The sequence below is a fragment of the Macrobrachium nipponense genome, chromosome 7, assembly GCF_015104395.2.
Source record: "Macrobrachium nipponense isolate FS-2020 chromosome 7, ASM1510439v2, whole genome shotgun sequence".
NCBI classification, from domain to species: Eukaryota; Metazoa; Arthropoda; class Malacostraca; order Decapoda; family Palaemonidae; genus Macrobrachium; species Macrobrachium nipponense.
In genome coordinates, this window is record NC_061109.1 from 57,041,998 (window position 1) to 57,051,997 (window position 10,000).

The window sequence follows — 10,000 nt, forward strand, 5'->3', positions numbered from 1 at the left end:
CTTAGGTTAGATTCATTTTTCATTCTCTCTAGTCGAGTGGCCCCCATGGAGCTGGCAATAGTAGAAAGTCTCTACAATTTAAAGTTGAAACCTTCCCTCAGTAACAACGAGAGGTCCACGGAGATGCTGTGTTTTTAAATTTTTAGTGTGTATGTTTGTATGCCTTCATGATGCAGGTATTTATTATATATTTTATTTATTTATTTATTTTTTAATATTGCTTACTTTCCCTTTTTTATGCTTGTACATTACTTTGTTTTTATTATATATACAATGTAACCTTTGTGTAACACTTCTTCATTCTAATGATCGATCGTAATTTAGTGATTTTTAATTTTTTTTTTTCTTTCTGTGTTTTTGTATAGACCTGATGATGGAGACAGTTACTCCGAAACCGTTTAGTCATAAGAAAATAAAGGATGTTTTATGTACAAGTGCTGGTTTTACTCTTTCTATCAAGACTCCGTTTTCCAAGGGATAGATCAGTTGCAGATATATATATATATATATATATATATATATATATATATATATATATATATATATATATATATATATCATATACACAACCAAGGGTCAGGCAGGTGACGACCAAGGGATGCATCAGATCAGGCGTTGACTAAAGGAAAAAGGTCAATCTCACAAAGTTTCTTTAATCCAACGTTCTGTATAACGTGTATTACATCTTCTGGGAAATCTTAACTTAAGACTCACAGAAGATGTAAATAAAATGTTAGTACGAAACGTTGGAATAAAGAACTATGTAGATTGGCCTGTCTCCATCTGTCAACAAGCCTGATTTATATATATATATATATATATATATATATAATATATATATATTATATTATACACATGTATTATCACACATATATAAAGTAAGTATGTATGCGTCCATTTCAATTCACCAGGCTATTATTCCAGCATAACCATTTAAAAAAAATTCCTTTCCATAATTCAGCGTTAATGTGTTTTTAACTTCCATTCCTCCCATTAAGGCAACGTTAACAATTCAGCGCAAACTTCTGAATGCAATGGACGCTCGCATAACTTCCGAGGCCGGCGAATTGTTCTCGAAAAAGAGGCCCCTGTTTTATGAACAAGAACATGAACAAGAATATGAACAAGTCTATGAAGGCTTCATAGGATATGCAGGCTCGCCTCAAAAAGCAATTTGCATCCTCGACAACGCTCTGCCGACCAAAATCTTCAAATGAATTTTAAATTAGGATCTGAGCAGCAGCAGCAGCGAATATCAGTGGAGGACGAGAGAGAGAGAGAGAGAGAGAGAGAGAGAGAGCTTTACCTGCCTTATATTACATAGTAAAAATAATGGTCTATACAATGAGAGAGAGAGAGAGAGAGAGAGAGAGAGAAACTTTACTTGCCTCACATTACATAGTAAGAATAATGCTCTCTACAATGAGAGAGAGAGAGAGAGAGAGAGAGAGAGAGAGAGAGAGAGAGAAATTTACTTGGCTTATCCTGCATAGGAAAAAGAATGATCTCCTGTACAATGAGAGAGAGAGAGACGCCTCATGTAGAGAGAGAGAGAGAGAGAGAGAGAGAGAGAGAGAGAGAGAGAGAGAGAGAGAGGCTTCATGCGCTCACTTATCTCTAGGAGCATGGTTTACTATTCATTCATGGTGACCTAATGATCTTGTCTAGTTTTCTTTCAAACTCTTTTACAACTTCTGGTGGCAGTATGACATATCTTGTACGTAAAGAAGTGCCCACAATGCGATGTGTTATATCTCCTCAGTTCTAGTTTCCATCAATTATTCATTGTCTGGTTTTCGTGTTATGCCTCTCAGTATTTTGAATGTTTCTAGTAGTTGTCTTTGCAATCGTCGTGTTTCTAAGTCATGTTCAGGTTCTCTAGACGTCTTTGGTAACCTATTTGCTTGATGAACGGAATTAACTTTGTGGCTCATGCTTATACCCCATTTAGTCTATTTATGTCCTTTCTTAGTGTTGGTGACCAAAGCTGTATTGCATATTCAAGATGAGGCCTAACTACTGATGCGTAGAGCTGTAGCACCGTATCCTTGTTTGTGTATTTGAACTGCCTCTTTATTTATCCCATTATTTCTGTGCCTTTCTTTTCAGCTTTTATGCATTGTTTTATGGATTTTAGTCCTTGGCAATAATGACTCCAAGGCCCTCTTCTTATTCTACACTATTTATGTCGTTCCCAGCAGGCATATTAGTTCCTTTGCACGAGGGGTTGTTTGTTCCTTATTTCGTTAAACACTTTACACTTTTCTAAGTTGGAAAGGCATTTTGCCATCTTTACCTTTTTATTTTTCAATTTATTATTTTCCTTAAATCATTTCTTAAACTTTCCATTTTTTAGGAAGAGAATTGAATCTCTTCTTTCACCAATAAGAGAGAGAGAGAGAGAGAAAGAGAGAGACAGAAAGAGGAAAGGAAGAGAAGCTTCCTCCCTCCAGTTATAGGAGAGAGATTGAACTTCCCTACAATGAGAGAGAGACCGAGAGCAGAGAGAAGGAGAGAGAGAGAGAGAGAGCGAGAGAGAGGGTGGAGAGGAATAACGTCTTCTCCTAATGATATTAAACAAGCCCTTGCTCCCCCTGTTCTTGAGAATATTACGGCATTATTCATGAGATGAGGCAAAGAGTTAGGACAGGCTTAATAGTAACGTGATATTGACAGAGGCTGCCTAGAGCAGAAAAGTATAGTGTCAGTTTCCTCCAATAGAAAATGAGAGTTGCGTCATTATTTTCAGTCAGAATAATGTTGTCTTCTTTGTTTTTAAATAATGCAACGGGACAAAAACTTATAATAATGCGCGCAATTCTTCTTAGTATATTACAGCCTTCTTATCAATTCTGAATTTTAACAAATTCTTTTTTAAGTTGGGGAGATGTCATACTAACCTTTGCAAGAGCAAATTGATCGAATCTGAAATATTTCATCGTTAGAATAGGTTGTACTTTACTTAAATAGAATTTAATAGCCTATATTTGCTGATATTTAACTTTTGTAATTAAAATAAAAACATAGTTCCGAAAGAAAAATTCAAAAATAATTCCGGGTAATATTTAATAGCTCTGGAAAAATGTTACAGGAAATTTACGATTAAACTGCAATAAAACATGACATCAGGAAATCACGCCACTTGACATTCGATAGAAACTAAGAAATAATACATATTTTTTTGTTTTTATTATTTCAATACATGAGTAAACTATGTACGTGTAAGAACCATGTCAATATAATGATGCAGCATTCCAGCACTAATGCTGAGAGAGAGAGAGAGAGAGAGAGAGAGAGAGAGAGAGAGAGTTAAAATGTTTGAAGGAGTAAAAAAATGTCCTACATTCAACCACGTACGTGTGTGTGTGTGTCTGTATGTGCATAATAGAGAGAGAGAGAGAGAGAGAGAGAGAGAAGAGAGAGAGAGAGAGAGAGAAAGTAAAATTGTGTTTAAAGGTTGACAAAAGAGGACAAATATGTACGACAGTCAACCGTATGAGAGAGAGAGAGAGAGAGAGAGAGAGAGAGAGAGAGATCAAAATGTGTTTAAAGGGGTGACAAAAAAGACAAAAGAAGAAAAAGTCTGACATACAATCCGTTCCCAGGGGACCCAGAGCCAAGCATCACATACCAAATATAAGGAAACATGAGTCTTGGGGGTCTGGATTGGGGGAGAAGAAGAAGAATCCTAAGAAAGAAGGAAGAGTAAAAATAGGAAGGAATAGATAGGAAAAACGCGGAGGAGGTTTAGACAGGAAGAAGCAGAGACGTGGAGGAAGGTTGAATAGAAAGAAAAGCTTCCTGAGTGACGGAAAATTCATGAAGTAATGTCTTCAAGGATTTCAGGATGAGAGAGAGGTGACGCAACAGGAGAGAAAGGTCTCTTGAAATATCCTGTTACGTAAGACTAAGACGCTGATAGTTACAAAATTAACGAAATTGCAAACGTAGTCATTGTTACGAAAGGAAGGAAATGTTAAAGGGTTGTTCCACGACGCCGAACAAGACACGGGTACTGGGACGGGTGGATGAGGTTCTCACCCACCCGTCCTGGGACCTGTGGCGGGCCTTGCTCGTACCGGTCCCAGGACCCGTGGCGGGCCCTGTCCGCACATCCCGGGGACACGTGGCAGACCTTGCCCGCCCGTCCCGTGACCCATAGCAGGCCTCGCCCACCCATCCTGGGACACGTGGCGAGCTTCAACCGCATGTCCCGGGACAAGTGGCAGATCTCGAACACCAGTTCCGGGGGTATGCCACTTGTCCCAAAAATGAAACAAAAGGCGGGGATAGGCCGCCACGTGTTCGCCATGACGGGTGGGAGAGGCCTGCCACGTGTTCAAGGACGGGCAAGCAAGGCCCGTCCCGGGACACATGGCGGATCTCGCCAGCCCATCCCGGGACCCATGGCAGGTCTCGCCACCCACCCTGGGACATGTAGTGGGCCTCACCCGCCTGTCCCGGGACAAGTGGCGGACCTCACCCACCCATCCCGGGGTCTGCCACATATTCCAGGATGGGTGGGAAAGACCCGCCACGTGTCCCAGGGTGGGCAGGTGAGGCCCAGTCCCAGCACACATGGCAGAACTCGCCTGCCCGTCCCGGGACCCGAGGCCGGGCTGCGCCCGCCTGTCTCAAAGCACGTGCCGTACCTCGCCCGCCTGTCATGGAACCTGTGGCTGGGCCACACCCGCCTGTCCCGGGACACATGGTGGACCTCTCCTGCCCATCCCGGGACCCATTGTGGACCCGCGGTCGCCCATCTCAGGACACGTGGTGGACCGCACTCACCCGTCATGGGACCCGTGGTGGGGCCTCACCCGCCAATCCTAGAACATGTGGCGGACCTTGCCCGCCCATCCCGGGACCAGGCGCAGGGTCGCACCCACTCCCAGGACATGTGGTGGACCATGCCCACCTGTCCTAGGACCCGTGACAGGCCCGTGCCCGCCTGTTCTGGGACATGTGGTAGACCTTGCCTGCCCATCCCGGGACCCTTGGCAGGGCCATGCACATCCGTCCCGGGACACGTGGTGGACCTCGCTCGCCCATCCCAGGACCCGTGGCGGGGACGCGCATGCCCGTCCCGGGACACGTGGAGAGAGCAACTTTTGTGCTTTACCTTAGAAGCACAAAATGTCTCTGAATCCTTTCAAATCTTCTGGGGCTTCTCTCAATCCTCTGCTTATATTCCTGGGACCTCCCCGAATCCTACTGACTCCTCTCAATTCTCCTGGGGCCTCTCTGAATCCTCTGCTTCTTCTCCTCGGACCTCCACAAATCGTACTGAATCCTTTCAGTTCTCCTGGGACCTCTCTGCATTGTCTGCTTCTTTGCCTCTGACCTCCACGAATCCCACTGACTCCTCTCAATTCCCCTGGGGCTTCTCTTAATCCTCTGCTTCTTCTCGTCGGACCTCCACGAATCTAACTGAATCCTCTCAATTCTCCTGGGGCTTCTCTGAATCCTCTGCTTCTCCTGGGACCTCCACGAATCCTTCTGAATCCTCTCAATTCTCCTGAGGCTTCTCTCAATCTTCTGCTGCTCCTACGACCTCTACTAATCCTACAGAATCCTCTCATTTCTACTGGGCTTCTCCCAATCCTCTGCTTCTTTCTCCTGGCACCTACACGATTCCTCTCATTTTCCTCTCAGTTTCTACAATCCTCCCATTTTCATTTTACTTCACCTTCCAGGAATCAATAAAACTCTAACAAAACATTTTGACATATTTATTTCCGTTCAAGTGTAATTTCCATCAAGGATAACAAAACAAACTTATTACAAAGTAAACATCAAACTCCCCATACAGTAAACATTCTCCTCAAATTTTTCACATCTGATCCGTCAGAACGAGGCCAGCACAGACTTGATCGCGCCATTCCTTGAAGATCGACAGAAGCTTCTGCAGTTTCCAGTTGTCCTTCTCCAGGCATATGTATTTCTCCTGGTCTTCAGGTCACAGACCAATTTCTCCTTCGCTCCTTGCAGCTGTCAAACCTTATCTTCCAGCTGGTCGTTCCGTTCGCCTTGGACACCGGCCTTCCTCTCCAGCAACTCCAGGCGACGATTACGTTCCTCTAGAGGGCATGCCAGCTCGTTCCTCTTGAGTTTCGCCGCCTGAACTTCAGACCGGAGTTCACGCTTTTCCTTCGAGAGGTCTTCCACTTCCTTATGCAGGCGCTGGAACCTCCAGCTCGAGGTCTTTCCTGTCGGATTTCCCCTTATCAGTAGCGTCTTTATGTTCCTATATGAGCCTCGCCATCCGCGCTGCTTTTTCGGTCTTTAGCAGCAGGTCTTTCTCCTTCTGTCGTAGGAGTTTCTCGAGCCTCTCAACCCTGCTTTATCCTCTCACATAGGGCATCGTTTCTCTGCCCAACTTCCTTCGCGTTGTCCTTCTGCTGCTAATTTTCTTCTGCCATCTTGAGGATCTTGTCTTCCAGCTGCCATTTCTCCGTCTTTTCTCGATCGTTCTCCCTTTTCAGAAACAACGCTTCAGCTTTGAGCGAGTGGGCCCTGTCTTGCCAGGTCTGCTTTTGCAACACCTCCTGAGTGATCTGGATTACACGAGTAAGTTTTTCCCTTCTGCCCGCCTTCTGATACTCTTCATGGTAGTTGAGCCTCTGTTGCAGCTGAGGAATTGTCCTGTCCAAGTTCACGCGCTGCTCTCTCTGGCACAGGATGGTGTCTCACAAGGCCACAATTCTCTCGTTCGTTTCCTTTTCCATGGGCTGTTCAGCTCCATCATCAGTCAGGAGAAACCTCACCAGTGAGTAGGCAGCCAGCCACAGCAGACAAGATGACTATTTCGAACATCTGGACAACAACGTCCCAACAACAGCTAAAGTTAAGTATATCTTAGTTTTACCAGACCACTGAGCTGATTAACAGATCTCCTAGGGCTGGCCCGAAGGATTAGATATGTTTACGTGGCTAGAACCAATTGGTCACCTAGCAACGAGACCTACAGCTTATTGTGGGATCCGAACCACACTATATCGAGAAATGAATTTCTATCACCAGAAATAAATTCCTCTGATTCCGTGTTGGCCGAGCTGGGATTTGAACTTCGGACCACCGAATTGGCAGCCGAGCACGAAAACCACTAGTCCAGCGAGGAACTCCCAACAAAAGCTGCTGCCAAGGCCACCTACAGAGGCCATACCCAGTTCATATATACTCTCCTCTCTCTCTCTCTCTCTCTCTCTCTCTTTTTCGATTTTTCGTAGATCTTCTATATTCCACGAGAGATATTTTGATAGATCAAAATATTGCAGGAAAGATTCTGAAAATTTTTTAATTGTCTTGTCTCTTGGTGTTATAAATTGTTGAAATCTCTCTCTCTCTCTCCTCCTGTTCTCTCTCTCTCTCTCTCTCTCTCTCTCTCTCTCTCTCTCTCTCAACGCGGGATTTTTTTTTTTATCTTATCTATTAAAATAAATTTGGGGATTTCCCTTTTTTTACCTTTTTGTCTGTAAGAAAAACAATACCAACTACCGACGGGCAATGAGAGGTGAGGAAAAAATGGCAAATTTTCAAAGGTAAGTGTTATTTCTATTGAATTTTACAAGATAACTAATTAAAAGATACAATTCTAAACGAATTAGCTGAGACATCAAGAGTAAAATTATATATATATATATATATAGAGATATATATATATATATATATATATATATATATATATATATATATATATATATATATATGTGTGTGTGTGTGTGTGTGTGTGTGTGTGTGTGTGTGTGTGTATTAACTACTCGACCATAAAGGTAAGTTTTAACATTTTAAAGTTATATCATATGGATACAAAGAAAAGATAAAAAGAAATTAAATTAGATTAAATTTTGTCCTATATAAAAGTGACAATAAGCCATAAAAGAGTGCAATTTTATTAGAACATAACCTGCGTTCGCAAACTGAAATGCAATATAAAAACAAAGTAGGTCAATTTCATTTACAGTAGTTTTAAGGAATGCCGTATTCCAATAAAAATATGCAGCACTCCTACAGTACTATGTAACCACACTATATCATAAAATTGTTTTAAAACTGAAAATTTCATATAGATCATGAAAATTTCTAGTTCCATTTTCAAGTGTTCAGTAATTGACTAATTAATTATGTAGCATATATATGTTCATACAACCGAGTAACCTACCTATTATATTGGATATATTTTCTATCGCTATGGAATGCATCCACCTACAATTCCAGTACTTGCAATTTAGTATAATACTGAACCGTGTTCTCTACCAGAGAGAGAGAAACAACAGTCACATTATCTTTGAACTTGAGAGCACTTTTTTTTTTCTTACCTGGTGCAGTAGTTTTCACCAACTGAGACATACTAATCCATATTTAAGATATTTGAATATGTAATTAGTGATGAACAACAAAATAAAATTTATTTTGTCTTGAGACCACTAAACTAGACAAAAACAAGAAAATGCTGGCACATTCATAATCTTACAAACTCGCATATTTATACAAGACTAAATTTATCCTTATTTTCGATTACTTATTGAAAACAAACTAATGATAACATATGACTGGAAAAAAGTTTGAATCTGTCTTGGCCCCTGAATCAAACATTGGTGCAAAAAGAAGTTCAACTTCTCACTGCATAAAGGAAACATCATCCTTGAAAAGAATTGTTTTGAAACCCATACTGACTTTGATTCAAGAGAGGATTATTAGTGGAATATGTTAAATTTACATAGTTTAATTTTGTGATAAAATTGGGGTTCACAATTTTACCCTAAAATCAATCTACGTAAATTTAGCAAAATACATGAACTGAAAGGCAAACTCGAGCCAACGGAAATCAACTTGAAAACAATTGATAACGAAGTTCCAAATACACAGAAGGCAAGACAGGGAAGTTTTAAAAAGCCTCGGAAAAATCCCGAAACCTCAAGTCTGAAAAAAATCCCATCAGTCTGAGAGTTTCACACAAGAAAACCCTCATTTCTGCAACAATTCACCTTTTCGATTTCTCCAACATCGATATTCACATGAACTGCAATATATCAAATGTCCAAAATCGTATTCACCGCTTAAATCTATGGTGGGATATAAATCGCATTTCAAAGTGTAACAAAGGGCAACGATCCCTATGTTTACATCAGTAAATTATCGCTTTAACCAGATGGCGTGACGTCACAAAATCACATGCGCACATCGCTAGAGCGGAACTACTTTGTCATTAGACTATATCGTGAATGGGAGGGACAGTTCCGACAGCGATCGCCAGAGTTCACAGTTCAGGCAACCCTTAACCCGTGACAATGTTCACCATGCCTCATAATTGTTTGTAATAATGGGTGCTACATTGGACTGCTACGAAAGCAATTATGTGGAACTTTGGAAATTATAGGATATCTCCTTTGTTCCACCAAAAAAGTACATAAAACAAACGAATTAAACGCACTGCTCAAGTATAAGCATCTAGGAAACCTTGACAGGCGATAACAGTGTGATGTACATCTACATCTTAAACTTTATCTTGTTACTTAAGAATAAAAAATTATTAATAATTACCAAAAAAATAGCTCAAAAATAGAATTTCCCCTACAGTAACGACAATTATCTGTTAAATCATTTCACTGAAAAAAGCCTCCTGGTCTAACGATCTTGCTAAGGGATGGGCAGTGCTAAACGCTGGTCTGAGGATATCAATAATGCCGTAGAACATAAAATGTTTGCGATTTCTGTCATTTAGCAATATGAAGAGACAAATACGACTTCGGATCTTTCCAAGACAGTGACCCCAAATGTTTTAACCAAGTATGTATTCATCTTTGTGGTTTGGTTAGTACAAACCCGGTGGGGATGACCGTAAAACGAAAAGCCTTGGGGGGTCACTATCTATAAAAGATCCGGGACTTCTCCTAAATAAGAAACAAGAGCCCGTGCTGGCACAAGGACTACGTACTCGATCTAACAAAAACAGTATTCGTGTAAAGAAAACTTTTGGACAAAATCTGGGAAGATGACA